Consider the following 25,656-nt stretch of genomic DNA (forward strand, 5'->3'; position numbering starts at 1 on the left):
AAATTGTCACCACTCACCTCAAATCGTCTTCATCTGAAAGGTCATTGTCGCAGTACCTAGGTTATTAAATAAAGGTGTAGGATGCTACCGCCATTTCAAAATAATGTACACCTTGATTAGCACAGTATACTTACATATCAAGAAAAAGTGCTGCAGCTGGGCTTCGAGCAGAGCTGCACAGGTTAATGAAAAGGGGATGCTGTACATAAACTCAGAGAAATAATTGTTAGGACATGTAAGAAAGTGCGCATCTGGACAGTAATCGAGGACTGCCAGTACTCTCTGAAGAGTGTGCAGACTGCAGAGTGCCCCTACAAAACAGCACGGATGCCCAGCTTTTAGCATAAAACCACGTTAAAGTCACTGGATGCTTTATATATTGAAGTAATGCTAATTGAGAACATAATTTTAACTTACATGCCATCTTCGGGGAGTGTATTTGTTGTCGTCCTGAAATGCAAAATTTGAGTATTTATGAACTGGCTGCAAAGACATCGCGCAATAAAAACGTCATGTAGAAAAATGGCAGTGAAGCTACCAAGCACTCAAACCGAATGAAAGATGAAATCTCGAGAACACATACGCGTGCGCAGTCAAAGCAGGAAAAACGGCCTCGAACTCACAAAATGCAGCCTAAAGGAAGAAAACAGCGTTGAACTGGGCAACAGAAGTAAACCAAAATCTCATCAATCAATATAGTATAGTGACGAAGCTGGAGCCTGCAAAGGCGGCTGGAAAACGTACCCATTTTACTAAATCATGGCGCAACTAAGTGCGGTTTTTACCTTTCAGCATAGTGCGGCGCATTTTTCATCATTTCACTGACGATGTCAAAGAGGGCCCACTTTGTCTTGACCTTGTCGGCCTCGCCTCCAGCGCCGCTTTTTCGCGCTCTATCCACCGCCGACACAATCTTCAACCATCTGTCTTTAATGTTTTTAAATTTTGCAGCCGCTTGGTCCCCTGCATAAAAGTCAGTTTACCACAAATACAAGTTGCAAACTTTAAAGGTGAGCACTCTTGTCCGAGTTATCAAGTGGTTAGTTGGTTGGTTTGTGGGCGTCCCAAAGCGACTCAGGCTTTGAGAGACGCCGTAGTGGAGGACTCCGGAAATTTCGACCGCCTGGGGTTCTTTAACGTGCACTGACATCGCACAGCACACGGGCGCCTTGCTTTTCGCCGCCATCGAAAAGCGGCCGCTGAGGCCGGGATTCGATCCCGCATCCTAGGGAACAGTACTCGAGCGCCGTAACCACTGCGCCACCCCGGTGGGGTAGTTATGAAGCGGTGCTGCGCGAAGGATGCTGACATACAGAGATATATACCTCAGCTCGAGCGCAGCCTGGGAGATATGCGAACCGCTCAGGCACTATTATAATCACCCAAGAAGGCCGACATTTCATATCATGTGCACCGCAGCACGCCACTAGAGCGCTCTAAACAAATGCGCTAACTTTTGTACGATATTGTTAAGTTTTTATGTTTTTGTCTGACTGTTTCTCCGCTCCAAACTAAATGATAGTAGAGATGAGAATTAAACATCGAAATTGATGCTGCGAGAATTGTGCTTAGCAATAGGGGGTGACGAGAGCGAGACACCAAGAATAATTTACGACCACTTGCTCGCAAAGAAATTGACACAGTTGTCCAGAGTCATATTTTTATTACCCTGAGGTTATTGTTCCTCGAGAAAACTAATTAGATCGTCAATTAATTAGGAGAAAAAAATGAATTTATTTATGACAGAAATACTTACGTCCCAACAGAAAAGTGGCGACAAAGTTATGCATGCTTCTGCTAAAAATAACGACAAAGATAAGTGTGCTCCTGCAGAAGCCGCAACGACAATGCTAGCCTCCATTCCTGTTACCGCCACTGTTGCGGCTGCTGCTGCTTCTTCGCGCTTGCTGCTGTGGTTGCTGCTGTTGCAGCAGCTACTGCTACTGTTGTATATTGGCTGCTGCTGCTGCTGCTTTCTGCTCCTTACTGCTGCAGGCTGCAGTTGCTGATGTCGCGAGTACGGCTGCTACTACAGTAGTGGCTGCTGTTGCGGTTGCTACTTTTCCGGCTATTGCTGTTGCGGCTGCTGCTGCCCCTGCGACTACTGAAGCGGATAGTGCTGAAGCATCCTGTTGTAATGTTGCGCTTGCTACTGTTGAGGCTGCTGCTGCTACGATCGCTTTCCTGATGCTTCTTCCTGCTTGTTGCTACGGTTCCTGTTTTTGCGGTTTATGCTGCTTCTTGCTTGCTACTGTATTTGCTGCTGTTGCGGCTGCTACTGCTTCCTTCCTGATTTCCTCCTTTTATAGCCAAAGAGTTCCTTCATGCATGAATGTTGTGGGCAGCGTCTCTCTCTAGAGCCTGTCGTTCGTAAATGCGTCTGCTTGAAGTGATAGTGAAAAGAAACGTGTCATCGGTGGGATCGTACCTCCATTCTCCCGCTTCTCAGCCGAGCATCCAAACGACTGCGCCAAGCTTACTCCTCGAGAACGCGTCTGTAAATCTTTCTCTAGCGCAAGAAGGCTGGGAGGCGCTGCGTGAAAGGACAACAGTAACAGAAGGTAGAGAAAAAGCTAAAACTGAGCAACTGTTCAAAAACCTGCCCCAGATTATAGGTTATGGCGGGTAAGGAAAAGGTTTGGTAATCTGCGCATGAAAAATTGTGAATAAATAAAAAAAAAACTAAATCCCCTGTTAGACAAAGGCGCTGTGCCACCTGGAGATGTTAACAAAAACCCCACAGCACAGGATTCTCTCGCGGCAGGAAAGAGTAAATGAGCCCCGAGCTTGAAATTTGTTTTGATTAATAGCAAAACTGGCGTGTCGGAAACGACAAATGTATGAGGAAACGAGCATGCAGAGACGTAATCGGAAGCAAGAAGGGAAATGCTTTCGCACCTGAGCAAACTTAAGTGCGCTCCTGGAAAGTTTGTCGTGGCGGCTTTATCGGCTGCTGCTGCTTTTTCCGCTGGTTCACTTCCTGCTGCAAGGCTGGAACAGTTTCTGCAGTGCAGTTCGCTTGATCCCGTAACTCTAACCTAAGTTCCGCGATGACTGCCATTATTTTCTAATGCTGCTTCAGGCCAAATATCCCATATATAATTGCAATAGACACAGGTTGAAAAATATTACAGCAGAGTGCATAGGTAAACATTTCCCGTTTCTAACAAAATAATTGTCAACAGCAAAGTGGGGCCAGCTCCTACCTTCATTCAGAAGGACTTTATTTGTGATCGCGTTAATAGTCACTGCCTCACGGCCTCTTAAAAAGTAATACAAACGCAGCGACACGAGCAGTTCAAGAGCTCACTAACGCTGTCTAAGTGGCCGGAGCGTTCCAACCTTACACACTAAATTACAGCAATTAGGCCAGGCCTCTTAAGTGGGACTAAAAAGCAAAGTACATGGACAAAAGGATGGTTCATGATAGTCATACGGTCAGTGAGCGCACAGAAGAATGAAAATATGAAGCCACCCTAGATCTAGTATTGTCTGGCAGCAGAAGAAGATCTAGAAGTTGGGAATGGAAATTTATGCCAGTTGCAGTGCAACTTGAAGAGAAAGAATAAAAACAAAGACGTTGGGAAGTAGTAGTGTTGCCTAGAAAAATAAAAATATAAACCTGAGGCACGAAAGAACAGAAACAAGTCGCTTTAATTTCCCTCAGTCATCGCGCATGCCTCTTGCCAGAGAAGTAAAAAAAAAACACTTGCAAAATCCACACACTGTCCGTTTTGCTCCAGAAACTGCTCGTGGAATGTTGGACCCTTTTCATTTTCAGAGTCGGTCAGTGGGACTTTCAAGCATAAAAATTCTGAGAGCACAGTTGAATCTACATTGCAGATATGCCAAAGCATAAGTGTTTCTGGTATATACGGCGCATCACGTTTGCTCTCATTATCATTATCAACTAAATGCATCCTCATTAGCACTAACTGCAGCGTCATTGCCATCACTACTATCATCCTCACTGTAGACAAGGAGAATTATGATGTGCGTTTCTCGACACAGGGCTTGACGCAGTTTCCTAAACCCCAACTTTGTTTTAGCACCACAATGAAACGACTCCATTTTTCACGGCTGGCAAACGGCCTGGCGAACTTGTAAATATAATAAATATATGCGCTGCATATTTTGTAATCATGTACAGTAATCAATAAAGAAAAACAGGGCATGGCGCATTTCTTTGTGCTCAGCTGGGCGCAAGGGATGTCTGTTTGCTTATTGGTGGAGACAGGATTTATTCATTTATTTTTAGCTATGATCCTTGCGGTAAACAAGCAGAATCACGGTGTGCGTTTCAGGATCCTGGCCGTGGCAGAATGCGGGATGCAACTTGGTTTAATCAGGCTTCAACTATGTCCAGGCAATAAGGGAAAAAAAAGAAATCTCGGGTGTGGTGCAGTTGGTTAAAGAGCTCGGCCGAGGATTCAAGGAATGGAGGTCCGATTCCCTGTGGTGACAAGATTTTTATATTTCTAATGACGTCATTATAACCTCGTTTGATTGGCAGCTATAGTACGATCGGAAGAACGACTGCGGACAGTAGGAGCCATTAGGGGATTTCGCCTTAGTAATAGCCACCCTTTCTGCCGTGTCTTGGCCGTGCGTTGCCTCCACGGCTTATGCCGCGCAGCTGTGAAGAAAATGCATAAAGGAAGTGCAATCGCTTGAAAGAAATTTGTTACCGAAAGCTATGGCTAGATATGTTTTCCACCTGCGTCCTCAGCCAAGTCCTGAGCTGCTGGAATCCCAATGTACACTTGAATATAGTTTGAAGGTGTTCGGATACGGCTGTGTAAAATTGAAGCAGTGCTTTTCTCAGTGGAGAAGTCTACTGAGAATCCACGTAATTGAGAAGAAACAGTTTCTGGCGTACGAAATGACCTAGGGCAATTACCCTAAAATTACAAGACTTTAACGGTAGAAGCCGAAGAAATAACGTTAACGTTTATGGCTCAAAATTAAGTGATTAGCAAGAGGGTACAGTTTCAGAACGGGAAGTTGCGGAGGACATGATGTTAAAACTAGTCATCGATGTTTTGTGCAGCAGCTGATCTGCCCACGTGGTGTTTATCCACGGCTCGTGACTTGCATAATTTTGTTTCATCCTTACTAATGAGTTGTGGTGATATAGAGCGCAATTCCTGGGCTACGACTGAGCAAGTGCTGACTGAAATACTCGAAGGTAAAAAAAATGTGCAGAAACGATTAGATGAAGTTGAATCAAAACTGAAAATCGTAGAAGAGTCAACAACAGCTATCAAACATAGTAACAAAACAACGACTGGCCTTGAGGACACCGTTCGAAGTCTAGAGAGAATACTGACTTATCTAAAAGGCCGCTCAAGGCGGAACATCCTTAATTATAGTATAGCTGAGAAAGACGACGAAACACACGACGACCTTATTTTAAGTGTGGTCGAGGAAGCATTTAACACTAAACTCGGTGTGCTAGTACCGTTCGCCGAAGTAATACATAGAATAGGCAAGAAACAACAAGACAAAACACAGCCAATTATCATTAAACTTATCGACCACCGTGAAAACATTAACGTACTCAAGAACTGCTTCAAGGTGAAAAACACAAACATCTCGGTTGGTGAGGACTTTTCTGTAGCCACAAGACAACAGCGAAAGAAGCTATGGGGCAACACTATCGAAATCCGAGGAAGAGGGGGGAAAGTTCAGCAGTTCTATGACAAAATTTAAATAAACAATGTAGCTGTTTGAATGGGATATCGCCAGCAATAAAAGGGTTCCGGTTCGAAAAGACGCAAGCAAGCAAAGCCCCCAAAGTTGAATAGACCATCGAAATAAAATACCATTTAGATGCATCACCCTTAATGCTCGGAGCATCATCAATAAATCAGAAGACCTAGAGATCAAAGCATTAACATACAAACCACACATATTAGTTGTAACGGAAACCTAGCTGAACTCTAACAACAGGGACGAAAAGAATACGCCACCAGGTAAGAGTACATACAGAAAAGACAGAAATGCTAGAGGTAGGGGAGTAGCGATTATATTTCAATGGCATTTGAATGTAATAAGACTACCTGAAATACTTGCGATCGAATGCATCATAGTCTAAGCAGTGTCGTGACGCTGGGACTAAGTCGACCCGGCCTTCACTTGGTAGCGTGCAGAGACTCGGGGTTGATGAAGGATTGAATCTTCGAAGTTGGTAAAATATATACAAGCAGGTTTAATGGCACTTTGAGAAAACTTATTTACATGATTATTTACATGAAAAAGAAGGGTACATCAGCAAAATGGCAAGCGTTAAGAGTTCATAGCGAGAAGCGTCTGGATGAGCCGTTTACCCGGGGCTCAGAGCGTCTTTTCGTGCTCTGCAATGTCCTTAAAACCCCCTATGTCTAGCCCCTCTCTGAAGATGCTGACCAACCAGTTCCAGTGCACGCCCCTCAGATATTGGCATCCAATCGAACACATCACTGCACTGATGGTCTGATGCACTGACTGGACCGGCATTGTTTCGTTGGGCGTGGTCACTTGTTTGCGGGAAGAGCTTGGGAACGGCGAGGAGGTACATTTCTATTCTTCAGAAAAGATCCGGTATGCTGGTTCTGGTAAGTGGATTTCCTTCTCAGAAACCGAAGTGCACGTGCGCGCCACATACTGCTCCCAGCATTGTCCCTTTCCAGCAATTGCAAATCTTTCCTGCATTCCCCGGAAATCCTCTAATGGCCGTAATCACCTTGCTCCTTTCTTCTCCTGTCGTGTCACTCGCGGACGTGTCACTCTGTCGTCTCCTTTGGACAGTAAGCATTCCTCACTGGACAATAGCGCTTCTCAACGGGAAGGGTGAACAATTGAAAGAAAGCACTTCCGGCTATTTCCCGCAGGGGGACATTTCTTGATATTTTGCTAGACCTTCCCTTGACAGGGCCAATTTAGCATTTGCAGGGTCTCAACATAGCAAAACAGGCTTACACAAAATGATTCCTGGAAACAGGCTCACTTAGAGCCATTGTACCAACAGCACATATCCACAGCACTTATCCATGCCCACAGGCGAACAATAGAGCGCGCAAGTGCGGATGATGCACGGTCATAACAGCCTCCTCCCCCGCCAGAAGAGTCACGGAGGGCAGCAGTCGTAGCTGCTGCATGAAGATACGACTTAATGGCCTGCACATGAACGCTTGAAGCTCGCTGTTGCTTGTCGCGTTGTCTTGATTGTCATAGGCCAAATTGCTTGAGCTGTCTCTGAAACTCAACCCCATGTCTAAACAAGCACTCGGCTCCCGTCTGAAGAGACCAGGTTAAAAGAAAATTGCCATAGTTGTTCGAGAAAAGCCCACACTCAAGACGTTCAGGACCCACGTATGCCTAGAAAACCAAACGTGCTGCTTTACATAGTCACACATGTACAAGTGCACGAAAAAAAAAAAACCTGATTATCAATTTGGATACATGGTGAGGAACACCTCGGACCGCTTAGAAACAGCGGCTAAGCGCGTCCGCATTCCCATTTAATTTCCCCTTTTTGTATCTTATTTCAAAATTGTACTGCTGTAAAATCAAGCTCCACCTCAGAAGGCAACTGTTCTTCGATGTCGCAGTTTGCAGCCAAGCCAGGGGACAATGGTCTGTCTCTACGGTGAATTTGGCCCCTCCAAGATAGCACTGCAATTTTTTAATGGCCCATACAATGCAAGCGCACTCTTTCTCTGACGCGCAATAAGCCCTCTCTCTAGAACTCAGTTTTCTGCTCAGGTAGAGCACGGGGTACTCAGTACCGTCGTCATCTCTCTAGCAGAGAACAGCACCTAGCCCTCGATCACTGGCATCACACTGGACCGTGAATTCTCGGTCATAGTCTGGAGCTCGCAATACCGGACGGCTAATCAGCACAGCCTTCAGGTTTACGAAGGAGGCTTCCTTTTGTTCGTCCCAGACTGCATTTGTCGGTTCTGCCTTGCGGAGAGCGTCGGTCAGAGGGCTGGCCAAAGCTGAATAGTTAGGGATGTAGTGATTGCAGTATCCAGTCAGACCCAGGAATGCTCGAATTTCCGTCTTTGTGCTCGGCCGCGGGGAGTCTGCTACCGCAGAAATCTTAATCTCGCTGGGTTGCCTGAAACCTTGACCTACATTGTGACCCAAGTAGTCCACGGTCGCCCTTGCCAGGCAACATTTCTCGGCCTTTACGGTTAGCCCAGCTTGACGCAAAAGGCTCAGTACAGCTCTTAGATGTACCATATGGTCCGCCTATGAGTCAGAAAAAACCGCAATGTCATCTAAATAAGGCAACGCGAATGTTTTACACCCCTTTAAAACCCTATGCATGAGCCGGGAAAAACAAAATGGAGCATTTTTGAGCCCGAAACTCATCATTGTTGGCTGGTAGCTGCCCGTCGGAGTGACGAAAGCCGCGTATCTGCTGGCGCGTTCAGTGAGCGGTACTTGCCAGTATCCTCGATTAAGGTCCAGCGTAGTCACATATGCCGCTCTACTGACCTGTTCTACTCTCTCCTCAATATTCGGAATAGGATACACTTGATCCCTGGTGAGAGAATTTAGCTTTCGGTAGTCTACTACAGGCCTAGGGTCTTTACCTGGAGCTTCTACTAAGATCATAGGCGAAGCATAATCGCTTTCCGAGGGTTTTATTACTCCCAATTCCAGCATGCGAGTTACTTCCCTATCCAGAATTTCTCTTTGCCTTGGAGAGAATCGGTAGCACCTTGATCGCACTGGCACGTATGAAGTCAGCTCAATATCGTGCTCAGTCAAATCAGTCCTGCCTGGCCTGTCCACGAAGCAGGCCTCAAACTCTGTTATTATCTCGCCCAGATCGGACAGCTGGGATTTCTTTAGTTCTCCTCTCTGCTCCGTCTTTTTGAGAAGCTCCTGAGTGTTGCTTCCTTTTCCAGTGAGGCAAATCAAGTTGTCCCCCATCTCCTCGGGAAGGTTTAACGTTAGATTCACCACGGCTTCCCTCTGCACATAAGGCTTCATAAGATTGCAATGATAAATGCGCACTTCTTTACGCCTACCGGGGATTTTCACTGCGTAGTTAGTGTTAGAAAGCTTTGCAACGACTTCAGCAGGTCCTTCCCACTGTACTTCGAGCTTATTCTGCCTTGAACCTCTCAGCAACATCACCTTGTCCCCGATACTAAACGTCCTTTGGCGGGCTGACTTATCATAGTACACTTTGGAACGAGCCTGGGTTGACTTCATGCTGGCCTCAACGAGTTCCTTAGTGTCATGTAAGCGATTCAAGAGGTTCAGAATGAATTCTACTACTGTTGGGTCTTCTCCGCGCCCCTCCCAGGCTTCGCGCAGCATTCGCAAAGGTGAGCGCAGTGACCTTCCGTACACCAACTCGGCTGGGCTAAATCCAGTGGATTCGTGCGGCACTGACCGCAAAGCGAAAAGTGCTGCAGGCAGGCAGGTATCCCATTCGCGCTTGTTTTCATAACACAGTCCCCTCAGGACTCGTTTGAGAACAGAATGCCATCTTTCTACGCTGTTGCTCTGCGGATGGTGGATCGAGCTATGCTTTACCTTCATGCCGCATCGCTCGAGAAATGAGGTGGTGAGGACACTTGTGAAAACGCTACCCTGATCACTTTGGACCTCGGAAGAGAATCCAACTCGTGCAAATACTGACAGCAGCGAATCCACTACACTCTCGGACGTCACCTCGCGCAGCGGAACAGCTTCTGGAAACTTTGTGGCTGGGCATAACATAGTGAGGATATAACGGTACCCTGACTCTGTCGCAGGAAGTGGCCCAACTACACCTATTACTAACCGGTGAAACGGCTCGGTAATGATTGGTACTAACACCATCGGAGCTTTCCACTTATCTTGCGCCTTTCCAACCCGCTGGCACGTGTCGCATGACCGTCCAAAATTTTCCGTGTCCTTAAACCATCCAGGCCAATAGTATTCTTGCAACAGTCTCTGCTTTGTTTTCCTTATTCCAAGGTGACATGACCACGAGCTGCCAGGGGAAAGTCGCAGTAAGTCTTCGCGGTACTTTTGGGGAACGACTAATTGGTCCCGCTCTACTCCGCGCTTATCCTTTAATAAGCGATACAGCACTCCCTTTCTCATCTCGAAAGAAGTATTCTTTGCTGTCTTAGTGGCGCGGTGGCGCTCCCTTAACTCCCGTATCTTGGGATCATTGGCTTGCTCCATAGCTAAATCCTCTCGGGTTCCACTTAAAAGTCTCGTGAGATTACTAGACACTGGCGGCAAGAGGTTACTCTCAAGAACGTCCTCATTCCGCGTCTCATCAAGCTCACTTTCAAGTTGACTTATCTAAGATGCCTCGCTCTCAAAGTTTTCTGACCTGCTATCTTCCGCATCTGCCACTGTTTTAACTGCCGTTTCCTCCGCTGTGGATTTTTCTGGAATTAGCAATGTAGCTAGTTCTCGCGCCTTTGAACGTGTTAAGGCTCGCACAACTCTGTCTCCGAAAAGGATGCCCCTCTTTCGCAGTAGCATGTCCGATTTGTTGGAAAACAAATACGGATAGCACTTAGGAAGCTTTCCTGAAACGGCAGCCTCGGTTGTTAATTCGCCGAAAGGGCCCTCGATGACCACGTTCGCGATTGGCAAGCACACACTTTGTTCCTCCACTACCTGGCGGATCCATGCACACTGTCCTGTATAGTCGGAAGGCGACCCATATGCCGGTGGACAACATCCATCGTTGCGGCCGAATCGCGCAGTACCTTGCAAGGCTTCCCGTTGACTACTAGGTCATGCATGTAAGGTTCCAAAAGCTGCACATTTTCATCGCAGTCACTGACATACGAGAAAGCAATCTTTTCTTTCCGGCAGTTGACGGCAATTTGACCCTGCTCATTACACCTAAAGCATGTGAGCGGCTTCCTAGCCTCAAGCTTATTCTTTGTGTTCTGCGCGTTGGTCACTTCCCCACTTTTCTCACTGCCGTCCTTTCTAGGGAGTTTGCCTGAAGAAACCTTCCTTTCTTCGTTTCCAACTCTAGCAAAGTGCCTTTCCTGACGGTTATTCACACTCAACTTGGGATTGTGGGGCCTATCCACTGCTGGGTTGTGAATTGTCGGCGCGAAGCATACTCCTCAATGAGTTCGGCAGCTTCAGTTGCCGACATAATGTCGCCTCAGTCCTGTAACCAATTTCTTTCTTTTTCTGGGAGGCAGTTATAAAACTGCTCCAAAAGAATTCGCTCGACTACAGCGTCCCTATCACTGTAGGAATCTGTGCTCTTTAGCCACTCGCCCAAATTGACTATTACATTGTACAGGAATTCAGGGTAACTCTCGTCCCTGGACTTAGTAGCGTTCCGAAAGCGTTGTCTGAACGCCTCGGCGCTAAGCCTATACTTTTCTCAGAAGGCAAGCTTTGATCTTCTCGTAGTTTTCCGCGTCCTCCTTGCTTAGCCGCGCGACAACCTCCGCTGCCTCGCAGGGCAGAACCGTCAATAATCTCTGAGACCAAGTTTCTCGCTGGAAGGACAGTTTTTCTCAGGTTCGCTCAAAGTTAGCCAGATACAGACCGATATCCCCTGATATCACATATGACTGCATATACTTTGACATCTTGAAATCTGCCTCCTTGTTGAGAAGAGGTACCGCTAGCTGGGGACAATTGCCCGACCTCTTGCTCAACTCTAGTTCTAATTTCCGGAGCTCAATTTCTAGCTCCAGCCTTTTTGCTTCTCTTTCAATTTCACGCTTCTTTTCCTCTTTTTCCCTCTCAAGTTCACGCTCCTTTTCCTCTTTTTCCCTCTCAAGTTCACGCTCACGCCTCTTTTCCTCTTTTTCCCGCTCTTTCTGCTGTCTGAGCTGCTCCTCCTTTTTTTGTCCGATGAGGTTCCATGCTTCACTGAGCTCCTCATCATCGGCTCCCAAATCAGTGATTGCCTTTATAATCAAGGGTTTTCGTGCCAAACCACTTGTATCAATTCCCAATTCCTCACACAATTGCAACAGTTCCGGTTTCTGCAGCTTTTGTAGCTCCATGATCGTTCCGAGTGTCGGCTACTTCCAAAACAACTGTGCAAACTACCAAACCTAAAGGCGTTTCCACACTCTTTTTACCAGTTCTAAAATCTAACCCTGTTCTAGAACCTGGTCCACATCAGAAGAAAAGCCAAGCACTCACCCACACATGCGATCGATGTTCCGAGCTGCTCTCTTGTTGCCCGATTTTTGCTCCTGCTTGTTGCTTGAGATGCCACCTCCGATCACAAGATGTTGTGGCTTGTAGATCCAGATCCACCTCCAATAACCAGATGTTGTGGCTTGTAGATTCAGATCCCATCGCTGGTCACCAGTTGTCGTGACGCTGGGACTAAGTCGACCCGGCCTTCACTAGGTAGCGTGCAGAGACTCGGGGTTGATGAAGGATTGAATCTTCGAAGTTGGTAAAATATATACAAGCAGGTTTAATGGCACTTTGAGAAAACTTATTTACATGATTATTTACATGAAAAAGAAGGGTACATCAGCAAAATGGCAAGCGTAAGAGTTCATAGCGAGAAACGTCTGGATGAGCCGTTTACCCGGGGCTCAGAGCGTCTTTTTGTGCTCTGCAATGTCCTTAAAACCCCCTATGTCTAGCCCCTCTCTGAAGATGCTGACCAACCAGTTTCAGTGCACGCCCCTCAGATATTGGCATCCAATCGAACACATCACTGCACTGATGGTCTGATGCACTGACTGGACCGGCATTGTTTCGTTGGGCGTGGTCACTTGTTGGCGGGAAGAGCTTGGGAACGGCGAGGAGGTACATTTCTATTCTTCAGAAAAGATCCGGTGTGCTGGTTCTGGTAAGTGGATTTCCTTCTCAGAAACCCAAGTGCACGTGCGCGCCACATACTGCTCCCAGCATTGTCCCTTTCCAGCAATTGCAAATCTTTCCTGCATTCCCGGGAAATCCTCTAATGGCCGTAATCACCTTGCTCCTTTCTTGTCCTGTCGTGTCACTCGCGGACGTGTCACTCTGTCGTCTCCTTTGGACAGTAAGCATTCCTCACTGGACAATAGCGCTTCTCGACGGGAAGGGTGAACAATTGAACGAAAGCACTTCCGGCTATTTCCCGCAGGGGGACATTTCTTGGTATTTTTCTAGACGTTCCCTTGACAGGGCCAATTTGGCATTTGCAGGGTCTCAACATAGCAAAACAGGCTTACACAAAAGGATTCATGGAAACAGGCTCACTTAGAGCCATTGTACTAACAGCACATATCCACAGCACTTATCCATGCCCACAGGCGAACAATAGAGCGCGCAAGTGCGGATGATGCACGGTCATAACAGCACATATAAAATCAGCTTGGGTGGATTCTGTCGGCACCCAAACAGCGATAAAAGGTTTTCCGGTGAACGTAACAAATTTCACTGTTCCATCAAAGCCACTCTTGTTACGTGCTACTGTAGGCGGCGATTTCAACATTCCTTCTATCGACTGGAACAGCGATTTCCCCGATCCCCACTCTAAGGCAGCTGACTTGCGGACCTTATAATTAACACAATTGGTAAAGGAGCGTGCCCGCATCCAAAGTATCACTGCATCGATATTACATCTTTTCTTAGTCTGCAATGGTCTACACCGCCGTGACCCAAAAATGCAATTTGTTAACGGCGTATCTGACCACAAAATGATATGCTTATCCTTAGAACTAAACCACATTCCAAAAATCGAAAGGAAGAACGTTCAGTCCCAATCTTCTCACGTGCTAATGACGTCGATATATTAGATGTCTTAGTTCGCTGCCTGATTTTGTTTTACTTGCTGAATCAAGTGCATTCTCTGTAGATCACATATGGTGTTTTTCAAGGAAGGTGTTCTAGGATAATACATAAAGCAATTCATATCTGTAGGGCTTAAGAGACCGGATCAAGCGAACCCATGGCAAACAAAGGAAATTGTACGCCTAGAAATGAAGGCGAAAAAAATTAGAAAACAGTACCCCAACGGTCCTTTGGAAAATAATGCACGCAAACTTTCCACATTGCGTGTACAGTTAAAAATAGCATCCGAAAGCCAAAACGTAATTCCATACTGTGTCCATGAATAATTTTCTCCTTTATTCCCCGGCAAAATTCTGCCGCTATTTCTCTGCAAAAAGGAGCCATTGTCCAGTTTTTTGTCTAAATTATAAAATCGTGGTCGATAAAGCTTCAATAACATTATCTTTCGATGAATTTTTTTTGTTCTGTGTTTAGAAATGACGGTATGAGACCGAGCTTCAACCAGTAAAGTAATTGTTCGCCTATCATTAACATCTCCTTATCAGAAGAAAGTGTCGTGTCCTTATTGCTCAAAATAGATGTAAAAAAAATCTGCGGGAATAGGGGCCATACCAAACGCGCTTCTTGTAAGGTATGCCGAGTGATGTGCAAAATACGTATGTATAATATTTACCAAATCAATGTCGCGAGCCGAGATACCAAATGAAATACCAAGCAACAAGCAAAAATACAGCGCACGGTTCTTTCTTTTATCTACTCCAGATACATAAGACGTAACGGCGTTTGTGATGTGTGCATCCGAGGTACATACCATCAATTTCTAATCATCGTCATGTTTCTGCTTTGAAGTTTCTTTTTCTCTCTACCATATTCGCATCAAAGCGAGTAAAACTACCTTATCGTCACTCGTGCAGTATTAATCTCCAACTACATCATACCATTTCTGAATTTGTAACCTCTTATTGGTTTGGTTGGTTTTGGTTTGTGGGGTTTATTGTTCTGAAGCAGCTCAGGCTATGAGAGACGCGGTAGTAGAGGACTCCGGAAATTTCGACCACCTGGGGTTCTTTAACGTGCTCTTACATCGCACAGCACATGGGCATCTTGCTTTTCGTCTCCAGCAAAAAGCAGCCGCCGAGGCCGAAATTCGATCCCGCGTCCTTGGGAACAGTAGTCGAGAACTGCAACCACTGCGCCATCTCGGCGTGGTAACTTCTTATTGGCTTTTGTTGCAATTTTCGCAGTGTAATATTACGTGATCTTGTGTGATGTATTGCCCATACCCAATTATTATCAGGTATTGTGACTGCGCAATTTATGAAACTCAATTTATAAAATTGCGCAATTTAGAAAACTCTACAACCCACTCATTTATGAGCTTAGTTTGGTTTGGTTCGTGGCGTTTAACGTCCAAAGGCGACTGAGGCTATGAGCGATGCTGTAGGGGAGTGCTGCGGAATGTTTGAACATCTGGGTTCTTTAACGTGTACTGATATCGCACAGCACACGGGCGCCTTGTTTTTCGCCTGCGTCAAAAAGCGGCCGTCGCGGCCGGGATTAGATCCTGCATCTTTGGGCACAGTGGTTGAACACCCTTATCACTGCTCACCACTACCGGGCCAAGAGCATGCAAATCATGATTACAGTGTAGTCAAATAAATATGATTTATTATCGTAGCAGTGTGAGATTTATAATCCGCATGGATTTGTAACCGAACACAACCGTTTTCACTCCGTCACTGATTGACAAAATTTTGTCTTCCACATTCGTGTAATAATATCGCGACTAATATAAACCTTACGTTTATATACTCAGTCTTACTGCGTCCTTCACGACGTTCTTGGATGTACTGCTAAAACAAGCAAGAAAAATATAACTCAGATCGAGTGGGTACGCATTTCGAACGTTCTCAAGCAGACAAACTGAAAACATGTAATGATATCTACTGACTGTTTAGCAAAGTTCAAAAAAGAATGCTGGGGTTCAACCCAGAAATGCGTAGTTTACAGAGGGAAGCTCGAATATTCATTTGTAAGATATGTTTCGCGGTGGGTAAACTCATCCGTGGTTGTCCGGGAAAGTCAAGGAAATGCAGCCGAAGTACTGGTTCAAGCATGTAACTCTAGCATCGGTGCCTGCGAACCTCAAGGTCACCACATCGGAATAAGTAGACACCAGACTGTGGAGGGCATTTTGTATAATCGAGAAAATCTATGTAGCTACCAGTACGAATTAAGTTTGACTGTTGTGTGACTAAGAGGAAGATGCAGCAGGTGTGCGAAGTACAAGCCAGCTGCAACAGCTCATCGCGCCGAACCTCAAGTCTAATACCGGCGCGATTTGTCTTTCACAAATAACGGCTGTATAGCCTATAAACGTCCAGACCAATCGCTGCTTGGAATGTTCTTCGCAGACCAGTGAACCTTTAACACGTCTATCGCAACTAATAGCATGTCGCAAAAAAAGCGAAATAGTAATAATCGGAGCCAGATGATTCCATACAGAAATTATAGTTTTGGACAGGAAAATGAATTGAACCCGGGGTGTTTTGTTATCGGCTGTAATTGCGGCTTCGACTGGTATAAAACTCTGTTTCGGGTATATTTTACAATATTTACAATTTGCCTTTATTTCATAAATGTCAGCATCTATTATTACACGTGTTTCTGCTACAAACGGTTCACAAAACTAACTTTAAAAATATACTTATTAAACGGTCGCTTGCTATGACAACAAAAAGGAAGAACACCTGGTCGTGCTTTCTGCTACAATATTGGCTCTTTCCCTGAAACGCCACGCGTTAATTGTCGTCACGATGATGTGCACGTTGTCTCACCTCATACGATATGTTGGCACCGTTGCCGATGACACGGAATCGGTTTCTGCGTTTTTTCATTATTCCACCCCACGTCTATTTTTTAAGTTAAAGGTGAGCCGCGACTATCAGCACGCACGCAGTGAGCAGCAGAAGCGATACGCCGGTTCGCCCGTTGAGCCACACCTTCTGCTTCATCGACCTTTCGAGGGCGTCGACGCTGGCGGTCATATTCCGCATTCCTTAGTGCAGAACAAAATGAGGCAGGCGAGCCTGACTTCGTTGAGGCTGCTGACCCGGTGACCCGGATTCTCTGACGTCACTCTAGAGCCCTCTTTCAGTGCATGCTTTGTTCCCCGCAATGCATCGTGTTACGCCTAAGTTTTCCTTCGCTTTTTTATTTGATCACCATAGTGCTTCAAACGTATGCACCTCTTTTGGAACTATTTGGGGTACCTTGGGCTCAGCTCGTAACCGTCAACATTGAATGTATCGTGACCTTTTCTATATTGCGCATGACAGCAAATATTTTAAAGCATACTTGTAGTTCGGCAGCAGTTATTTATTATGTGCAGCAAAACATGAAATTCCAACTGCTCATGCACCGACATTTGTACCTTGCATATGCAGTCGAGCGTGATTTGAGGCTTATCTCGAGAGCGTCAGTCGAGAACATGAAGAGTGCCGGGGCCCAGATTACTATGCCGAGGCAACAGAAGTACCAGACCAACTTCCCTCCTGTTTTTTGCATTCCTTCATCATTGTCGTTACCATCATCATCCTCATCATCATCAGCCGGACAGTATTCACTGCAGTACGAAGGCGTCTACCTTATTCCTTCAATTAGCCCGGTCCTGTGCTAGCGGCATTCACTTCACCCCTACGGAATTCTTAACCTCATCCGCCCACATAACTTTCTGTCGCCCCTTGCTACGCTTTCCTTCCCTTGGAATCCAAATTGCTACCTTAAGCGGCCAATGATTGTCTTCTTTTCGCACTATATGCCCTGCCCAAGTCGCTTTCACCTTCTTGATTTGCGCTAGAATACCATTAAGTCTAGTTATTTATCGGAACCACTCTGCAAACTTCTTATCTCTTAACGTTTCAACAACCATTTTGCTCCAAAGAGCCATCTGCGTTGTCCTCAACCTAAATTTAACCCTTGTCGTTAGCCTCAACGCTTCAGCTGCATAGGCGAATACAGGTAAGATGCAACTGTTATATATTTTCTTCTTAAGCGATACCGGTTAACTGCTAGTCATAATCTGTACTTGCCAAACAATGCCCTCAATCCCAATTGTATTATCCTAGCTATTTCCCTTTCATGATCCGGATCTGCAGTTATTACCCGTCCAAAGTAGACAGGAGTTGTTGTACCTTAGACAGACGCAACTCCCTTCTAGGCTAACAGGTTTTCTTTGTGATACATTATTTTTTCAACTCGAAAATTGTCCTAATAAAGTAGTGTCAAGGAATCGCTCTGCCCGACCTTTCCCACCAATCATGTTATTCGTGAAGATAAAAGGTAATCAAGTCCATGCAATCACAACCTGTTGAAAACTTACAATAGAGAGGAAGAATGGTGCGTTCGCCGCGGTGTTGTTTGTTGTATCATGAAACGGCGAACCAGGGAGAAAAGAATGCGATTTGTTCTCCAAAACCAACCGCTAGGCACGTGGAAAGATAGGCTAGTCGATGCTTACGCGATAACCTTCCAATTGTGCTAGACTGTACTTCTACCGTTTAGTTCGCCTTTTTTTACGCGTCTAAGTTTACCAAATAGGCTTCTAGTGCACTTCTTTCCCAAAGTAGCCAGAGCCTATTTCTTTGATATTTCCAAACTGTTCACACCTGTATATGCAACATACACCCTGGACATACTGTATTCGTTTCAGTTTGTTAATTCCGACAATGTTCCAGTAGCAAAAGTACAACAAATTATCAAGTACACGAAACAGCAGGTTAAGATTCTTGTCAAACTAGCAGGAATCAAAACAGGAAGCATAATAAAAATTTGGTTTAGAATGATTTATGCCAAGTGGACTCAGACTATGAGAGACGGCGTACATAGAGGGCTCTGGAAATATTGACCCTTTTGGTTCTTTAACGTCCACTGTCATCACACAGCAACTGAACGGCTTGCTTTTCTCCTCCATTGAAAATCGGCCACTGCTCCTAAGATTCAGCCGCATATCCTTGGGTACATCCGTCTAGCGCCTTAACCATTGCCGCGGGAGGCCTAACAAAATTGAAAATGGAGCGACTACCTAGGAATCATCACTTAAGAGCGTATCAGTTGAAGAAATGGGCGGCATCAAGTACAGACAGATCACGTTACTCCGTTTCCTGCATGATATTAACTAAAGACTTTCTAATCAAGTCCGGAAAACCCATAACAGTGTTCAATAAATATTAGGAGCAAGCAGGCTTAGTAACGCCTGCTCGACAATGCTTATTTAGATTATCGATCCAGTTATTGAACTTTACCAGTCCGTATATCGAAAGTTCATAAATGACAAGAACGCATATGATTAAGTTGGATTCTGAGCCGTATTACAGTTATAATGGTACCAAATTGCAGAAGTAATTCGGGCTTAAATTATCACCACTTAAGACCCGTATTTAAATATGTGTACAACATTTTAGGGTTACTGGCTCGGCTTCAATTCAGGAACCGCACTCGCATACATGTTTGTCGCTCGCTTGATTACCAGTCGCTTAATTAATGCCTCTAAATTGTCACACCTTTCTATTAGTATACAGTGAAAACCTACGATTGTTCCACCCAATAGAACTATAAACTATGATGTAACTAAGCTTATGAACATGCGCGAGTGGCCTCGGGAGAAATGTGACTTAATTGGTGTGCAACAATCCTTACGGGTTAGATTCCCGTCTCACCGCCACGTTTCAAAGGGGAAGCCCTAGTTTCTAGCTCCTGCCATATGCCCCTTGTGGCATGGCAGCACGTGATCCGCTAACCAATCTCCGTCTGGCAATGTCGCCTCAGTTCAGTTCAGTTCAGTCGTTCAGTCGTGTCCGCCTCTTTGTGACTCTATGGACCATATCACGCCACGCTTTCCGGTCTCTCACTATCTTCCTAACATCACATAACTTCATCTGCAGCGCCTCGAGGATGCCATTCAACCATCGCGTCCGCTGCCTACCCCTTCTCCGGTGACCCTTAACCTTTCCCAACATCAAATCTTTCTCCAACGATCTCTCTTCTCATCAGATCACAAACGTAGCTGAGCTTTAACTTTAGAATTTGACCCTCCAATGAGCAGTCAGGGTTTATGGTCGACAATATCGACTGATGTGATCTTCTGGCAGTCCAAAGAACTCTCAAGAGTCTCAGCCAGCACCACAATTCAAACGCGTCAATTCTTCGGCGGTCAGCCTTCTTCACAGTCCAACTCTCGCATCCAAGCATCACAACTGGAATGACCATAGCACGTGTTATACGGATCTTGGTTGGCAGTGTAATGTCTCTACTTTTTACTAGGCGGTCAAGGCTAGCCATGGCTCTCTTTCCCAGAAGCGGGCGTCTCCTGATTTCATGGCTGCAGTCTCCTTCTGGGGTAATCTTGGAGCTCAAGAAGAGAAAATCGGTCACAGCTTCCAATTCTTGTCCCTTGATGCTCCAGGACATGGTAGGGCAAGTCGCCATGAACTTTCTCTTCTTAATCTTCAATTTAAGCCCAAACTTCTCACTCACTTCTTGTACGTGCATCAGAAGTCTCTTGAGTTCCATTTCACTTTCTGCCATTAAAGTGGTATCATCTGCATATCTAAGGTCGTTTATACGTTTCCCAGCAATCTTCACTCCAGCTGAAGACTCGTCCAGACCGGCCTTCCACATGATGCACTCAACATATAGGTTTAATAGGCAGGGCGACAGTATGCAGCCTTATCTCACTTCTTTTTCAATCAGAAACCAATCAGTAAGACCATGCCCAGTTCTGACGGTGGCCTCTTGCCCTTCTTACAGGTTCTTGAGGAGAAAGATGAAGTGAATTGGAACTCCCATCTCTTGGAGAGCTTGCCGCAATCTGCTGTAATTACGCAGTCAAACGCTTTCGCATAATCAATTAATCAATAAATCAGAAGTACATGGGTTTCTGGAACTCTTGCTTTTTCCATGATCCAGCAAAGGTTGGCAGTCTGGTTTCTAGTTCCTCTGCCCTTGCGATATCCAGCTTGCACGTTCGGAAGCTCCCGATCCACATACTGCTGCGACCTACCTTGGAAGATTTTTATCACCACCTTACTAGCATGCGAAATAAGCGCGATCGTGCGGTATTTGGAACAATCTTTGGCACTGCCTTTCTTTGGGGTGGGGATGTAAACTGACCTCCCCCAATCCTGTGGCTACTGCAGGGTTGTCCAAATTTGCTGACATAATGTATACAGAACGTTAACAGCGTCTTCATGAATGTGGTTTTGAAGCAACTCAGCTTGAATGCCATCAGTTCCGCTAACTTTGTTTTTAACAAGGCTGGATAAGGCCCATTCATCTTCATTCTTCAGGATGCCCAGCTCGAGATCAGTAATCACAACCGTCTTATGTTGGGTTTGCCCATCCGGGTCCTTATTGTACAGTTCTGTGTATTCCTGCCACCACTTCTTTATCTTTGAGGCTTCAGTGAGGTCCCTGCCTCGTTTGTCCTTTATCACGCCCGGCTTAGCACAGAAGCTTCCTTTGATATATTTGATTCTCTTATACAGAGCTTTTGTGTTCCTCAATTGGCTGTCCTCCTCAACTGCTTGGCACTGTATGCTCAGGGAGGCATTCTTATATCTTCTTGCTATTTTCTGAAAATTCGCATTGAGAACCTTGCATCTTTCTCTTTCCCCCATAACGTTTGCCATCCTCCTTTCCTCAATAATTTCCAAAGCCTCTTCAGATAACCAGTTTCATCTCTTGCATTTCTTTTGCTTTGGAACTACCTTAGTAGCAACTTCTTAGATTATATCATCAACATCAGTCCACATCTCTTCAGGGTCTCTGTCTTGTACATCAAATTCTTGAAATCGATTCCTCACTTCCACAGCATATTGTGATGGGATTTGATTCAGATCATACCTGAAAGGCCTTCTAGTTTTCTGCGTTTTCCTCAATCAAAGCTTAAATTTGGTGACAAGAAGCTGACGATTGGTGCCACAATCAGCCCATGGCCTTGTTTTTACTGCTTGTATAGCGCTTCTCCATCTCTGCCGGGCAAGAATATAATCAATCTGATTCCTGTACAGACCGTCCGGTGAAGTTCATGTGTACAGGTGCCTCTTGTGCTGTTGAAAGTGATTATTCGCTATGGTCAGGTTGTTTTCTTGACAAAACACTACTAGCCTCTGCCCAGCTTCATTTGGCTCACCAAGAACGAACTTGCCTGTAATTCCAGATATTTCTTCACTCCCCACCTTAGCATTCCTGTCTCCTATGAGAAAAAGGACGTCTGATAATGGAGTGCGGTTTAAAAGGCACGTCAGCATAAAATCTCTAAACGTCAGCTTCTTCAGCAGTAGTGGTTGGTGCATAGACTTAAATAACTGTTATGTTGAAAGGGTGGCCTTGGATCCGAAGTGAAATCATTCGGTAGTTTTTGGGGTTGTACCTTAGCACTGCTTTGCTAATTCGTCTGGTTATTATGAGAGCGACCCCATTCCGTCTCCTGGATTCGTGCCCACAATAAAATACATAATGGTCGCGGGAAATAAATTCTCCCATTCCTGTCCACTTGAGCTCGCTGATATCCAAGATATCAATGTTCAATCTGTCCATTTCTCGATTGACGACATCCAGTTTACCTTGCGTCATAGATCTTACATTCCATGGTGCTATGTGATATATCGCCTTGCAACATCGGAGTTTCCGGTCGCTTCCCGACACAACCACAACTGAGCGTCCTTTTGGCTTTATCCCAGCCGCTTCGTTCGTCCTGGAGCTACTAGGAATCGCCCTTTGTTCAACCCCAGTAACATGTGCGACGGCTTCTAATTTGGGAGGCTCATCTTCCGGCGCCATATCATTCATGCTCAATGTCGCCTACCAATTAATATACGTCTAATTTGTAAGGATGTTGGGTATAAAGAAGGTCTCCGCATTGTCCTTCACTTCTTTTTTAATGATTCATTGATGACATTACCTTGCTAAGCAACTGAAAGCATTGCGCTGCGTGTATCGTGATTTAAACAGGACGAAGGTATAAGATTTATTGAAGTGCGCTTCAAGTTACAGTAATAAATTTATTCTTGAAGAGGTCCAGAAGTTACCCTGTCAGGGATACCTCCCGTCAAAAAATACGTGGTATATTTAACATAAATTCTGCAGCAAATTGACAACGCGGGAAAAAGTAACATGACCTTACACATTTATGATGTTTCTTTCAGAGCATAACTGTGAGGAAGACACTATAATTTATTCAGTTAAGATAAAACAGAAGGATATCAAAAGATAAGAGAATGAAACGAACAGAAATAAAGTTACAATAAGGGTGAGCAGAATACAAAATGAGAACATACACAATTATACAACGAGAACAGAGAGAAACCAAGAATTATTATCCCTCAATTGATGAGGTTTACCAATAAAAAATTTTTCAATGATTTTTGAATTTATGGTGTATTGTTATGTGATACAGTTGAAAAAGGCAATGAATTCCATAAAGAAATATTGGAGAAGTAAGCGTTCTGTTTTCTGAATTAGTATAGATTACTAGCAGGAGCAAGTTGTCAGCAAAACTTGTATTACTTCATTTGCATAAATGCGTCGAAGAAAAACTATCCAGAATTATATTATTATTGTGGGCACGAAAAATTAGTGCTCCAAATTTATGGTTCAGTTGTAGGGATAAAGGAAGAATGCCCAGGCGACAGGGTGCGACAGAAGCTTTTGGGGGGCGGAATGTTGTAAGGCGCACAGCTTGTTTCTGCACATGGACAGGAAACATGCGTGAAGTATGTATGATAAGCAATAGGTAAGGTGCGTCTGTATAAAATAGTAATATACTGAGCTGATGATTTCTGGCTGAACGTAATGCATATTTTGAATTAAAACGCGTGGACCAAAAGCCATTTTCGACGCAAGAAACTTAGCGTGTTCGTGAAATTCTAAATGATTTTAAAAAATAATATCAAGAAAGGGGACTAAGTAGAGGGTAGAAAACGCAAGTGTTTAGGCAGAGCTAAGCTGTGTGTTGTAAGTTATTATTGCGATTGAAAAATCATGGAAGTTGGTTTTGACTAGTATTTATTTTTAAATGATCGTCTCGGCAGCAGTTATTCACGCTTGTTCATTCACCGTTACAAGTGGTAGGGAATGTGTATATTAGGTCTAAAATAGCGCGATAGCATTTTACGCCAAATAGCGCCAAAACCACAAGATAAAAGGTTAGCTCAGGTCAATACATTGTGCCGGTAGTGAAGTCATTCTAGAGATAAAACAATAATGTATTGGGCGAATAAATCAATCGTGTTGTGTATTCAGATATGCAAGAACTAAGAGGCAAGTATAGGCTTTAAACAGTTGGGATATTGAAGACACGATTCTTGCCAGGGTAAGTATAGTAAGGCTCGTGATGCGTTGCAGAAAAAGAAAGCTCCGCCTTCTACTCAGGAATAAACGATGGGTCTATGTTCACGTCGGTAAGACATGTAATAAGACCCTGTTTCTGATAAAAGATTTGAGAACCATTATCAAAGCAAACGTTTTGCACTCATCAAGAAAGATAGATGGATGTGTTTGAAATTCATCTATGTGTCACCCACCAAAATGATCCCTTTTTTCCTGTTTCTAGTCTCTCGCCCATAATTTAAACATCTGTAAATGAGCCGGTTCCCACGTATGAACCTAAGGATGCAGAAGCGTTTGCTTGAACATGAATGTATGTGTCTTGTTCTCATTCTACACAAAGCTGCTGTTTTTAAATCAGTATCGTTTTTCTCTTATATACAATCCTATTCTTGGGTTATGGTGTGTAGTTTATGCCCGCCAGCTACGCTCCACTATTCTTGTGGTTGTAATCGGATTGTAGTTGCTAATGCATGGCTTGAAGTGCAAGTATGAATTTTTCCTTACAGTCTGCTGCATCTCGATGACCAGTTGACAAAGTGAGTCTATCAGCTTTCTCTTTCTATAGTTGTAACGGTGATCGGGTATCCCGCATAATGTAATGAGAGGTTTTTGAATTTCTTAGCCGACATGAGATTGTTTGAAAAGGGGAATTTAGACTGAATTTTTTAAAATTGCCCACTCACTTCCCAAGTGGATGGCGAGGTTGAAATGCTTATGAAGTCTGTGAAAATGGCAGATATACATAGTGTGAGCATTGTGTGGCGCTTCATCTTCCACGCGGCTGAACCTGCTGCTTCATCTTCATCCTTCTCTCTCTTGTAGATACCCATCGTCATCGCGGAAGTGTGGTTCGATACAAGTGTGCGACTAGGGCTTCAGGTCTCAATAAAACCTGATCCGCAAAGCCCGACCTTCGCGTTACCTTACAATATTTTCTCCGATTAGCTTTCCGGCTAACAGGATACCATAATATTTGGAAGTGAGTTTTCTTCTGTGTTTGCTTAACAACGTTTGTTGTGAAAACTAAAGTGTCTATGTGGCGCACATGAGGCTAGAGTTGACTTAGTAGCATCAGTATAGTAGTCATTGCACGTATGACTTGCCTGCAATGCCATGAAGTGCTGCTGCATGGCAGTCAATGAACAGTTGTTTCCCAGATCAAAGCTCGATACATCGCAAGTAGTAGCGTGCACTTCGCAAGGGCGAGGAATTGCGTCTTTTTTGCAATGTGAAAGAGCACTGAGCAAGGATTGAAGGGTATAGCGCCAGCTCGAAAGCCGAGTCGTGTTTCGAAAAGAAGACTTCTCTTCGTCATGGCAGCGCAATTATTACAAGCGGGTTTTATACACGCTTTTCCTTCCGAGGACGAAAAGCCAGGTAGAGATGGGGGGGAGGCAAGGGTGGGATGAAAAAGCAGGGCAAGAAACTAAATACTGTTTCCTTGGGTATGAAATTCTAAGCCTTCAACCGGTGATCATGCGACCTGAAAAATAAAATAAAAAGGGGCCGCAGTTGGGGAAAGCTACAATGAAAGATAGA

At 44.7% G+C, this 25,656-nt stretch overlaps 1 pseudogene; it reads left to right on the forward strand.

Moving 5' to 3' along the window:
* LOC146194662 (uncharacterized) overlaps positions 1-24,988 on the forward strand; it is a 57,321-nt pseudogene extending 32,333 nt beyond the window's left edge.
* The last annotated feature ends 668 nt before the right edge of the window (positions 24,989-25,656 follow it).

This window comes from Amblyomma maculatum, chromosome 3 (assembly GCF_055883805.1).
Source record: "Amblyomma maculatum isolate TAMU_Amacu chromosome 3, ASM5588380v1, whole genome shotgun sequence".
Taxonomy (NCBI): domain Eukaryota; kingdom Metazoa; phylum Arthropoda; class Arachnida; order Ixodida; family Ixodidae; genus Amblyomma; species Amblyomma maculatum.